The sequence below is a fragment of the Phoenix dactylifera genome, chromosome 2 (assembly GCF_009389715.1).
Source record: "Phoenix dactylifera cultivar Barhee BC4 chromosome 2, palm_55x_up_171113_PBpolish2nd_filt_p, whole genome shotgun sequence".
NCBI classification, from domain to species: Eukaryota; Viridiplantae; Streptophyta; class Magnoliopsida; order Arecales; family Arecaceae; genus Phoenix; species Phoenix dactylifera.
The window spans coordinates 12,931,948-12,946,314 of NC_052393.1; the positions used below are offsets into that span (position 1 = coordinate 12,931,948).

General features: G+C 36.9%; 1 pseudogene; it reads right to left on the bottom strand.

Moving 5' to 3' along the window:
• Positions 1–721: 721 nt before the first annotated feature.
• Positions 722–9,623, bottom strand: LOC120108573 (annotated as a pseudogene).
• Between the last annotated feature and the right edge of the window lie 4,744 nt (positions 9,624–14,367).

The following is a 14,367-nucleotide window of genomic DNA, read 5'->3' on the forward strand; positions in this document are numbered from 1 at the left end:
TAAAAAATAGTTAAAAGCTGAAGTCAGAACAAATTAAAAAAATATTATATATATATTATTAAGTTTCTAATTTTCAAAGAATTTTTGAAGTTTCACATATGATGCAGGTACAATCGGACTAAAATAAAAATAGATATCAATATATTTATTTTATTTGATATATACAAATACGAATATAAATATTAGTCAGTTACAAATTTTATATCCATATTTATTTTAAATTTTATGACTACAAAATCAAAAATACTACTAAATAAGTGATAAATCAAATTAATAGCACGATAATATAATTATAAATTTTCTCAAAAATTCATTAATACTATATAAAATTAAATAAAATTATAAATAAGTCAAATATTAGAATACACATATTGAATAATTATCTATTCATATCCACATATTTTTTTTATGAATATAAATATGGATACAATGTTAACCGAATGCCCGAATTTCTTTCCATATCATGCAAATTTCACAAGTTCCGGCTTGAATCATCTGACGTGTAAAATTCTAAAAGCCTGTGGAGTTCTCATTATAGCATCCTATCAATTTATAAGCTGTAGCAAGCATGAAGCTAGCTTGAAGTGCAATGCAGTCTTGTCGAGTGCTGGATGGCAGGTGAAACAAGTGAACCAAGATACGAGAATTAAATCAATCAAAGGTAGGCTATAGTCTCAAAATTCAAATAACCAATATCTGGCACATATTTTAGAGCTCATAGTGTCACAATCTGCTAGCTGAATCATTTAACCAAGCTCTACATAAACTTTTAAACTCATCCATTCTTTGATACAATCCATGAATATGGAGCATTTATAGGTACAAGTTCTGACGGGTAACTTCAAAGACAACTAAAGTTTTAAAGCCCAACAGAGAAAAATTAGAATTGTGAACACCCCCAGGGTACTTCCACTTTAACTATGCCTAAACATTATTATTTTTTCTACTCATCCCAGATGCACTATGAACATTAACCTACTAAATTTTTGAATTCCTGTGACCAATCACAAACATCAGATAATCACAAATAAAGACCATAGAAAACTACTGAGACACATGTTTCCACTATACGATACACCTCATGCCCAAGCTTCTCTTCCTTCCCTAGAGTTTCCAATGCCAAGCTGTCCCAATTTCTTGCTGGACCTGTTTAACTGGAACACAGGGTGCCTGCAAAGCTTCCTCACTCCTTTCCTAAAATTCAATCTATCCAATAAGCCTTCTACATCCCCATGACAGCGTCCACTTTTAGACCCATCTTTAGTTGCATTTAACTCACTACCAATAGGCGAACTTTTTCCAGAAATGAACTCACGGTCCTCACTAATATCACTCTTCTTCTCAAAGCTCCGAAAGCTCTCTTCAACATCACTGTCTGGAGCATGTTCTGCACTGAACAAGAATTTTCTGAAGGCAGTTCTGTCAAGAGACACATTCCCATGGTTTTCTCATTAGAACCCACAATAGATTTTTCAGTTGATTTTGTTAAATTGGGTTCATACTTGTCGCTTGGAGATTCGGAATAGGGATGGAAAATCCTGGTCACTGCAGATGCCTCCTCCCTTTCTTGTAGTGTCTTTATGATCAACGTCTTGAGGAAGTTCATTACCTGAACTGCATGGATCAATGCAGTTAAAGGATCGGCCATCTGAAAAATAGAAATGTCACATCAGTCATTTTACAATCAGTTTTGAGTTATATGCAGAATAACTGGACTGATAAAAATCCAACTTTTTCTAATAACCTGAGTCATGTTTGGTGCAAAAACCATAGCAATATTACGAGCATTCATCTTGTTGGAATGTTCATGCTCCACAACATCAGCCATCAGATTGATGGCCCAGTCAAGCAATGCTGCTTCCGTTGGTGGAAGCATCCTTGCAAGTAGAGAGCACTCTTCTTCAGTGTTGCAATGCATCACCTGATCTGGAGTCAGTGAGTCAAGCACCCCTGTGGGGAGTTCCCGAAACCATGCCTACAACAACATTTAAGAAAAAAATTCAGTTAAGAAAAGAATATGAAAGGAATATGCGTGCAAAGAATAAATTTTGAATAGAAAATCTTGAAACTCAGAAAATGGTGTAGCTTTGGTGCATTCTCACACTATTTGTTCTTGTGCAATGTTAAGATACACAATGTGTAGATTTTTCTATTTTTCTCTAAAGCATTGAGTTTTGCATTAGTAGTTTTTTCAGATTAAATGAAAATATGGCCGGCCATTCCTCATTTAGCTTCCCTTTCCGAATATTTACTTCGTTGCTTCTTTCCCTTTACTAAATTTCTCAATTGTTCTACAGACTAACAGATGGTAACATTGCAACAGAATTTAATATATCAAAACCACCTGCTCAGCAGGATGCAACTCTAAATTGCTAATGTAGAAATTTGAAAATTAACATGCTAAAAATGAACATACTGCATGTTCTCAGGCATCCTTCTGAAAACTCGGCAAATCAGATAAATAACAGCTTCCAATAAGTTTGTGCTTTTAGAGTGGCGTCTCGTATGAGTTCAGTTAAACGCATAATTCAAGTTTTAACCGTGTTTCCTGTTATAAGCCATCTAGAAAATCAGGCTGATGACTAAGCTGCCAAAGCTCAATTACATCAACTCTGACATCGGCAACGTATCACTCCGTGGAGGCATGAAGGAAGCTGCCAAAATTATGCTTAAGTGTTCCTATCTCACTGCAAAAAGATCCAATTCAGACAAGGTTAATCATGCTCTGGACAGAATTCAGTCTCATAGAAGGGCTACCACTTTTCAATCCAGACCTGATCACAGTTTGAAACTGGTAATTTTGTGCTACTGGTCAGTTTGGGTCTCATTTAGCTGGATCAGATCCAAAAAATTTGACCATTTCTTTTTAGTTGGTTATTTAGTAATAGTGGGTTGAATAATCTAGTCCCTTTTCTTTATTTTGACCCACAACAGAAAATGGGTCTAAATTTCCAGTGGACTTAATCAGTACATGCAAACCTAATCATATCACATGGATCACGGACCTTCTCAAAATTCTCATTATTACTGTTTTTTTTGCTAGACCTCATTATTACTGTTTGCTATGCATATGGTAGATAGGTCTACTCACACTAGTCATGTATCTTTAGACACACAGATTTGTTACAAGATGCCCATTTTTTGCGCCTTTGCACTGCATCCATAGCCAGAGCTGCACTCTCTACCAAGGCCATGTTTATTATTAAAGCGAGCTTCTCCAGAGACAAGACCAGATGGGGGCAAGAATAACATTATCACAATTAGCTTCAAAATGCAAAGTTAATTACCACATACATTATGTTTGAGAAGTTTATTTGAAAAAAGAATGCCAGTTACAAAGATATGATAAAAATACAAGAAAGAAAGAAATGAGGGAAAACTAGCAGTGAGAAAGGGCTGGGCAGAAAAAGGATTCTTTACAATCCAGGTAAGCTAGATCTCTAATCACAAAGTTGATAAAAATTATTAGTTTCACAAAAAGCTAACTTAGATATGAACCCCATACCCATATATGTAGTGTTACAAATTGGTGAGTTCCACGAATAGATAATTTGAATCCTTAAAAAGGATAGCAGATGAGTCTAAACTTGATCAATAATATGGATCAAATCCAAGAGGGATCATGTTGTTCTTGTTAGCTTTGGATCAAGAACTCATCCCGTTTGCCTTAAATATGAGTCCTGGATGGATCCAATTAGAACCGGCCAGCTTAGAGCCCTAATCTTAAGGTTTTAATTGCTCCAGAATGATAATAGCAAGTTATTCTTTGCATGATAACTACATTATTAATATGCTTTATTCTAGATTTCTCAAATTTTTTCTGGTATATTTTGCTTATTAGGTGTCTACATTATCAGCACTTCAGCAATTTGTACCACATTGATTGCCCTCACAAGACTTAGAAAACCAGACAATGGAAATGCTGATAACATTGACAAGAATGTAAAGGTGCAGCCCAGTCAAAATGCAAGAACTTGGAACAAGTCATCACCATTTCGTGAGCATATAGGCCCTTCCAGTTCTTTAGGCAGCATATTAGGAACCAAATTTTCTACTTGAGAGAGCTCATAGAATTTGTCCAAATTCTAGAGCTTGATATAAGTCAGAGCAATACATAGGTGGATTCTTGATAATGTATCAGTGGTGCATAGAGTGGTTGTAGTAATTTTCCCAGAAAATGTATTATAACACTTGTATAAAGGATGAATGGATATGTCACGATGGTGACAGGTAAAGCAAAACTCAAAGAACATGGTGAAAAAATATGGACTAACTGCAAAACTCAAAGAAACTGATGATCAAGATTACAGCAATAACTTTGGAAGATGATGGTTACCTTTATCAGACCAGCTAGACAATGAAAATCAGTTCCAGGTGGCACAATTCCTCTATTCAATTGGTCTCTAACATATGCTTCTTGACTATTTTCGGCATTAATTCTAAAAATTCCTTCAGCCTTCAAATAAAAGAGGAATGGTATCAATTCTGACAGATTCTTACAAATAATATCACCCATCTGTCAGCAAATTCCAATAGTACAGAACTTACCTGAAGGCCTCCTTGTGAATACAAGGCCCTCTGCATCAGAAGCAAAATTGTTGGCACGCTATTCCCTCTTGTATCATAAGAACATTGCATAGATTTGGCAGAAACTCCAAATACACTAACACTGCAAAGAAAATATGAGAACATATTGTCCATTAGGATCTTTTACATAGGAAAATCACAATAAAGTATGAACCGGATCATGATCACACTTCAATAAAATAAAAGACAAAATTGAAAATAATTAGAATGGGGGAAAGTAAGGCATGATCTTTGGAGACAAAAACAATTTGCCTTTAACATGTTTACAAATTATGAGCTCAAAAAGATTACAAATCAAGGTTTTTCTTATGATACAATCCAATGGGGCATAATCTACTCCAGATACTCTTTTCTCATCTTTTTTTCTCAAAATAGCTCTCAAAACTCAAAAAGTATCTCTTGCATCTGAAAAAGGGTCCAATTTCTCCTTGTTTTTGGAAACGAATTTTCAATTGCTTCCAATGTTCTCAAAAATTTGTAAAATAATCTTGGAGGCTAGACTTATGAACCATAAAATAATAGCCACTACTTACAGGTTAACTTTTGAAGCTTTGAAAAGATATTTTGAAGAAAACCATTTATATATGGACATGATGGTTTGTCATCTTTTCAGTTTTACTTTCCATTATTTACATTTGATTTGCAAATAAAATGTACTGAATTCATCTGTTTCTTTCCCATGACAAAAACTAGTGGAGTACTACTAGGAATGTTGTAGTGACAAACTATGAGTATTTTCAAACATATGAGGAATGCTACTGTTTAAGTTAAAGCCTACCTTTGTAAATCTAGTCAATGACCAGAAAAACATATTTTAAAGAGATGAAGATATTGTCCCAAAATAACATTAGAAAGACATATAATGATTAAATAAACCATCTGTGATCAATTTCAACCTTGACTAGCTGAAATCACCAAAGTTGTAATAACTAGTTAGAAATTGACTGAAACTAGCTGAAAACCTGAAACATTTAAGTTGACCAGTTCAGTTCTAGCTTAAATGGATCAGTTTCCGCCACACTTAAAACTTTGGATTCAAACCAAATGATTTAATGTAGTGGTGTCTCCACTCAAAGGCACATTAAATAAGTGGTTATAGTATTTGTCTCAACCAAGGTCTGCCAAACCGGGCCGAACCGCCCGGTTCAGGCAGTGTCGAACTGACCCAGTGCGAACTAGGTCGGTTCGCCTAATACATTTGTTCCGGCCCATACTAGCCGAAACCTCTACCAAGCCGGCCAGAGCCTTTCCTTTACCGACCGAAACCGGCCGATAAGTGTCCGAACTGGCCGGGAACTAATCGATTCAATGCCAGACTCCGTGCAACCGGCCGGTTCGTACCGAATCACCCGATTCCGAACAGGTTGACACTGTGGACTGCACCTGATGCTTTTTAAAGCATCATGTGTCTGTTGGGAAGGCCGAAGGCCTTTCCAACAATAATATTTTGAAAGCGGCGGCTCTCTCCGCCACTTCCACTTCCCAAATAATCCAAAAATAAAACCGATTTAGGCTATCAAAAGAAAGATCCATGGCTAAATAAGATGTACTTCCTCTCCTATCTCAATCGCTCTTTTTTGGGGGAGCTTAAAAAAAAATAGCTCAAAAATTGCAAAATAAGAAGACATTATGCCAAAATTTTTGATTTAGGCTTATTTTTTTCTATATTGTAGATCTATAGATGATCTACACACTAACATAAAAAATTTTAAAATTCGAATTATATTTTATTTTAAAAATTAAAAATATATTTTTGGATTAAATATATATTTTTTAAAAAAAATAAATATTGAAAAATTGTAAAATCAAAAACATATTTAGGGGCATTGCAAGCTACAATAACCTCGCATATGGAGTGGATCCATAAATGGTATCGGATTCGAGTCATTTACTGGATTCTATTACTCGAGCCACAGACAGCCAAAATCAAACCAACTTGATTCAGAAGTTAGAAACCAGGCAGAGCCAAGAGTTGACAAATACGGATATAGATTGGATGTTAGTCTCCAAAAGGCCACAAGAGATTGGAGACCTCATCAACCAATGTGGCATTCATGACAGCTAAGGGTAGCCGAAAAGAGAAACTACTAGTTGTTAATCCCTGTTTTACTGCATGATAAAAGAGGGTATGAATAATGACTTTGGAGAGCAATTTCTGCAATGGATAGCATAGCAGATCCGAGACCTCCACGATAATATGCCCAACAGCCCAACATTCAGTTGATTTTTGTACCTTTTCTAAAACCCACCATTGGCCAATCACTTCCATAGCTCTAAGTGCCTAACAGTTTTGCACCAGAAATGGCACTGCTTGTCTAGATATGTTGATTCAATAAATCAAACAATAAGAGTTTGGAGCAATAACTAAGTTGGTGTCCACAGAGCAGTATCGTAGAGCTGCATGCCTAACTCATGCACTTCCATACTAGCTCTAATAACAATGAGAACTGGAACAGTAAAACCCAAAATTACTAGATAATTGATTTCTAAAAATGCAGCCAAACATTAACACTTTCAACACAAAACCAAATAATCATGCCATGCATCTATGTGCAAATTCTATGTAATCTTTTACTGTATGCACTCTACTAAAAATTAAAGAATACATCAATATTCAGCACACACAACATACGTATATGTAATGCATAGTTAGTACTTACACAACACAACATACTATTCCTAACTATCTGTATCACTTTCCATTCATAATCTAAATTTTGTTAAAATTTGTTATCTGAAATTCTTAGTATTAAAACTTAAGTAGATTATTGAATAAAATCTGTGAAATGAATTTTTTAAAGTAAGTTTTTTCTCATTATCTGAGTGCTACTTGCAACATTCCATTCCATTCACATTTTGGACTAGCTACAATATTTTATACAGATCTTTAATACACCTACTGCTCATGAAGGAAAGCTATAGAAAACAACACAAGTGTAGCAAATGGCCCAAGCACCGGAGCCGAGGGGGGAGTAATCCCCCACCCAAAAACAGAAAAAAGAAATTGGTTTTAGTTCAAGTTCGGGATCGTGTGATGTGAACTTGCCCCCACTAAAAACATAGATTAGTAAAAATGTGAAGAATCCTTAAAATCCGAAACATGATTTTTATCTATTCTTGATCTTTATCTAGTCTTACTTTCTTAGACACCATTTGTAGATGATAACGTTCCTAAATTAAAGACTAATCTTAGGATATGAATGTTCTACTTATCTGCATGTTTTTCAAAGATCCCACAATTTTTTACATTGATTGTGGGATTAAGAAGAGTTATCTCACTACTTATTCTTGGGAACCTTTTATATAGAGCAACAGAGATAAGGGGAGGGGGTGCGATGGCCGACGCGGAGGTCATTCCCTCATGCGGTCCAAATATCTTTAACTCTGTTCTATTTTAACTTTCTGGGATCCAACAAGCGAGGTAAGCCCTTTTCCATGATCTTTTTTTTTTTGTTTGGTAAAAATAATTCCTCTTGTAGATTTATTAAGTCCATGATTATTTATTATTAAGTTTAACTTTTAAGATTTCAATCATTTAGAACAATAAATGTAAATAACTCAATAATATGGGGAAAAAATCCTAGTTTCCCCCCCTCATAAATGGGTTGATATCCCTTACAATCATAAGAATTATTATCTTCGTATTTAAGTTTGCATTTATAAAACTTAATTACTTTGTATTTGTTTGCGACTAGGATAATAAGGAAACACACTAAACCGGTACCTTTTTAAACTGTTGAAGTCCTAATGTGAATATTAGCATAGTGAACTAGGATACATTGATTTCCTCCATAAAGTGAACATAACATTTGTTTCCATAAATTTAGCCTCACTAAATTAAGATGTTTGATTCACTGATCATTGATCTTTCTTGTTGCCCCCTGGAGCAAATTCCTGGCTCCCCCACCAGGCCAACCATATGAATTGATCCAACTGTTATTGCAAATGGCAAGTATATCTGCCACTGGAACATATGAAAAACGAGAATGTCACAGCAAATGGCATCAGTCAGGGTTATCATAAGAATCATGGTTCAATTGAAACACCCGAAAAAAATTATTAACCCAAAATAAATTTTTTGCATCCTGTACCTGACTGGATTTGAAAAAAGATCAGGAAAAAAGAAAGCAAAAAAAAGATGTTTTATCTAAATTTCAATGCAACTCAACGCTTTTGAAAATAACAAAGATGAGGGGGGACAAGAGTAAAGAGGAGCAACCAAGAGAAAAAAAAAGGAGACGAAAGACGGATAAAATTTTCCCAATCGTAATATATTATACACACAATGAAAAGAGGTTCAGAAAATTTCCAGGAAACTATCAATAAGTTCCCAATCAAAGTCTGGTAATTCTGGAGTCCAGCCTAGCACTGGTCTTGCTGAAATCAAGCTCTAAAATTGATACGGAAAAAGCAAAGACTTACAAGAAACAGGCCATTCTGGAACAAAAGCTTAATGTTGCAGTTCAAAAGACTTCAAATTGCACCTCAATTCCAACACATATCGCCATTTTTTATTTTCTTTTAACAAGTCCACAGAGACAACAAAAGGATAAATCATTCGCATTAGAACAGAAAGCAAAAAAAAAAAAGAAGAAGAGAATCAAGGATCAATGTTTTAGGAGGTTGAACCGGACCTGGCGCTGGGAACACTCTCGGGAACCTCGGGCTCGAACTCCACGGGCAAGCCGAGGAAGCCACCGAAGCGGTCGAAGGTCACGTGAGAAATGTGGCGCACGTCGGTGGGCCAGCCGATCTCCATGGACGAGGGCAGCCCCGGTCCTCCGGCACCGCGCCCACGCTGCACATCACCAGCGACTTCCTCAGCGCCGCCGCCACCGCCGCCACGATTGAGAACTGATGTCCTCCCCCTCCGCCGCCGCCGCCGCCGCCGTGCCCTCCCTCTGTCCTCCTCCCGCCACCATCAACGGCGACGAAACCGGGCATTCCCCTTCGTCCTCCTCCTCCTCGGAAGTGCGGGAGGGGAGGGAGAGCGGAGGGGAGTGCTGGAAGCCGAGGTGGAGGTGGAAGCGGGGCCATGACAGAGAGAGAAAGAGGGATTATGATGTGATGACAGAAGGGTGAGGATGAGGGTCAGGGTTTGGTCGCATGGTGGATTGGGGAAGGAATGGGAGGCGGTTTGGGGGCTTTGGAGAGAAGGAGAAGGAGAAGGAGAAGGAGAAGGAGGTGGAGGGCCTGGACTTTGGGGGGAATCGATGGGGACACCCATCTCAATTCCTTGTCCTTTATTTATCTTTTTTAGTATTCTTGGCGGCAAGCGAGAAGAGCTCGTGAGCGCGACACCAAACGAGGGATGGAGTTTCTACGTCGGATTTGTTTGAGTCATCTGTGAAGCAGCTGCATGAGACACATGGCTGCCGATCGGCTCTCATCGAAAAGGAAATGTATATGTATCCAAAAGAAAAGAAAAGAAAAACGATGATATGTTTCTTCTTCTTCTTCTTCTTTTCCCCTTCTTCTTCTTTTTCTTTTTCTTTTTTTTAAGATCGGCGGTTCATAACAGTCTCATAAGCACTACCATCTGAGTCACTAGACAAAATGCTATACAAAGGTGGCAAAACAAGTGCAGAGCAGGTCCATAGAATATCATCAGAATAATGGGCAACATAGGAGGCAACCCAATCAACAGCTCTATTCGTCTTTCGAAACGCGTGCACAACATGAGAGACGTCACACTTCCTCAGTAGCCGTCTGATGTCCTGTAGAAGTGGGTGGTCGGGCACTCCCGGCCTCTCCAAAAAAATCCACTCAATCACCTCCGCAATCCCCTTTCAGAAAGATGCTTCGGGCTCCCAGAACTCGCCTCGCATAGGAGACTTCCTCTCAGGCGGCCCTGAGCTCCGCCCTGAAGACTGATAACTCAAAAGTGCGGCGTCCGCCTACTACAATCAGTCCGGACTCATGATTCCTGATCACATAAACAAAGCCCGCGCAAGCATCTTCCTCTGACAGACTACCATCAAAATTCACCTTAATATGGCCAGGGGATGGGTGATGATATGTTTCACTCTTTTCAATCTTAGCTTTGTAATGGTGTATTTATCTTGTTTCTGGATTAAGTGGAGGATTAAAAGAGAACGTGGTTGGTCTAGATTCATCAACACATAAATGAGATTTCCTCCTTACCTTAAAACTAGTCTAGACTCTGGTTATAGTCTCATAGAGATTAACTTCAGAGAGGTCACTCAAACTCAATGGATGTGCCTGCTATATTGTGTTCTTCTAGGTTAATACTTTGTTCAGCGAACGAAATATTAAACAAGTTTTTGGAAAACAAGCATAAGTTAAACATGGTTATATCGATCAAAGTTATTTACGCTAGGATGATTATTTCAATGGAGTCTATCATAAGCTATCCACAAGACAAAGCCATCATTCATGCATGTTTTTTTCTTTCTGAATAAAAAAAAATAATCTTACATCAAAAGTCATTCCAAAAATTGTAATCAAATGAAAATAGAAATAACTTGTGACATGACTTTTCAAGAGATATAGTCATTTCTATTCCTGTTTCCTCTCATTTTGAACCATACATAGGCTAAAAAGAATAGAAAAGTATCGAGACCAATTAATCAACGGTGGTAGTAGGAAACTCCCCATCAAAAAGGGTTTTAAAAAAAAAAGATTGTTCTTCATGGGTCTTCTCATCAGTGCATGCAAAAAGGGGAGAGAGGAAGAAAAGAAGGTGGGTGCTGGTAGGCTGGAAATGAGTCTAGCTTGACCAAAGTCTTAACTCTATGAATTTTAATTCTAGTTGGCATATGTAGGCCTGGTAGTTAACTCTATGAATTTTGAGTATAGCCTTGTTCTAGATCTAACCAGACACAAGTTAATTGTATTCAGGTCCACTCAGCTCATTTGTACCACTACGTGCAGGAGTCATCTCAATGAGGGACCTCCTGCACACCGTTCGATCATTTCGGATCAACACCAGAACAGTGCTTCTTATGAAAATTTCAGTAATCCAATGTTGTTTATCGAGCACGCAAGAAGCTAGACCTTGATTGGAAGCAGGTAAACTTGCTTTGGACGGTGTCAAAGTACCTTATCTCTATCCTTTTCTTTGATTTAATAATGTCATGCATGGTGAGTAGTGTGGTGTGTTATGGAGATGATGTGAACTCTAACCTCCCAACCAATCTCCTTTTAATTGGCGAATGAAGCAAGTTATTACATGTTGCTTCGTATTGAAACATGGCACGTTATGATTTCGGATTGTGACAACGTTTGACGTTGTGCTGTGGCCATTTCCAACAACAAAAGAATAAGAGTAATAGTAGAATAATGATATAACTTGGGATCGCATCATATGCTGATGAGCTTGCCAGCCTTAACCTTCCCCACTTTTTAATCAAGCAGTAGTAAACAGACCCATATTTGACCATGACAGGCTGAAACTGAAACCGAAACCGAAACCTTGCGCTGTTAAAGTAAATCAGCTAGGCATGCATGACGGAAAACTGGACGTGCCAACGTCGTAATTCCAATCAGCCCAGAGAGGAAAGCATGCAAAGAAGTTCTGATATATCTGCAAGAGCATTTACTTCACTCTCTAACATGGCAAAGTTATAGCTTCATAATTTATATAATTTTTCTTTTCTTTTCTTTTCTGTTTGGTAGAAGCATTTATAAGGTATTTAGTGAGCTTTTAACTAGATCAGATGCAGGCAGCTCAACTTTTTTTTTAAAAAAAAAATTAAGGATCAGTATTATTGTATTGTTCAGAGGAATGAACTCCATGATCTTGAGCACAAGGAACCATGCATAAGTCCTCTCCATATAAAGATGTTCAAGTCTTTTTATCCATAAGATATATCTCAGAGGGAGAGAGAGAGTGTGTGTGCATCCCTAGCAAAGGAAGGGGTCTCTAACACTGTATCAACTTTCCTTGAGCATGAGGAGAGAGTATATTTAAAGCAAGGCCAGCGGTCGGTCAATTTTTATAGAAGGAAGAATGCCTAGTTAAAGGGACATGTCTTAGTTTAATCCATCAGGGTAGGGCTCATTTGATGCTGCAGGTATATGTACCATCTATGTCACGGCTCAGCTGTAGCCACCTAACCAAATAGATGGCTGGGACCCAAAGGTTAGAATCAATAAATAATTGTTGTCCCACGATAACGGCCTCAAGAGACAAGATTACTGTCAGATGCTAAGTGTTTCGTAAGTAGTACAATGGCGTTATTTGCTCGGAGGACAACAAACGGGTGAATAATTGTTTTGTCTTCAAACTTGATCCAGATCTAGGTTCAAACCCTAATTGGCTTTAATTTTGGGGGTCCCATTGGATTGGCCAGGTAGGTTCTAAGTTTTAAGGGCTGGGACATGAATTTTTTGACCTAATTTTTGTTAGATTTCGTCCAGTCCATCGGGATTTGATAGGGTCAAGTAGAACAGTGCGATAATATCATAATACTGTACCAAAAAAGAAAAGAAAAGGAACATAATGGTAATAAATGACTTAGATAGCGCAGCCAACGCATGGGCTTTTGAGGATGATTTGAAGTAAATCAGCTAAAAAATTTCAGATCTATCAAATGTCTTTGTTTTTCAACGATTCAGGATAGAGTTATGACCGCTGCAATGGAAAATAACATATATTAACAATAAAAATAATTATAGCAATTTTTGACAAAATAGCTGCTCAAAGATTACAACATTATTTTCTCAGAGAAAAGATTATACCATTATTTTATTATTCCAAGCATAATAACAGACAAATATGATTCAATCTATAAAGCGGTGAACATCTCTTCACCTTTCTGGGAAAAAAATATCAATTTTATCTCATAAAAAGATATTTTTGCCCATCCATGGACATGCATCATGGATGCATCTATTAATTGTGTGCATCTGCTTGGTTGGATGCATGCATCCTTACGAGAATAGGGGCATGATGGTTTAATAAAGGTCAGAAGAGATGTTTTCAAGAAATAAAAGTACAAATGCAATTTATATAAATTAAAAAATAGAATTAAAGTGAATTTATCTATCCACCGAATCACAAGCCTTGGAGTCATTAGCCAAAAGGAGTGCATTTCAACATCGTATGATGGGATCGAATCATGTGTGATTGAAATGAACTAAGTGTCCACCAATTGAATGGTTCAGATGCGCTCAGGACTGAGATAATTAATTCAAAGAGCTGTATGGTAGAGACCGTAGGGTACAGCGCTCGCTTTTAGACAGCAAGAAAACAAAATGCGTGTCGATTAGATACTATATTAAGAAAACGATCAAAAATAACGCGGGAAGTTGCCGGATGACGTTGATTTGCCTCAGGTTACGCATATGATGCGATGAGACCATGCAGCCATTTTGGTTGGGATTATAACCTTTTAGACGCCAAAAAAAAAAAAAAAAAAATCTGAGCGTGTTTGCCTTCTATTGGTTTTTCGTCCATACCTTCAAGATTATGGTAATCTTTCTACTACGAGGACCCATCAGAACTTATTAATCAAATTTTGAGTCACATTATTAAAAATTATTAAAATATCAAAAGAAGAAAAATAACAATAAAAAAAATAATTTTATTTCTTTGTTTCGTCACATTTGAATTTTATATCTATATAAAAAAATAATATAAATTGATATAGGATTGTGCTAATAAAAAAATAATATTTATTGATATAAATTATTATGTGATTCTTAAAATCACTTAAACAAAATTATGCCGATAAAAAATATAATGCTGATTGATACAGGATCATGCTGACAAAGAAAAATAATACTGACGATATCAGATCACGCTAACTAAAAAAA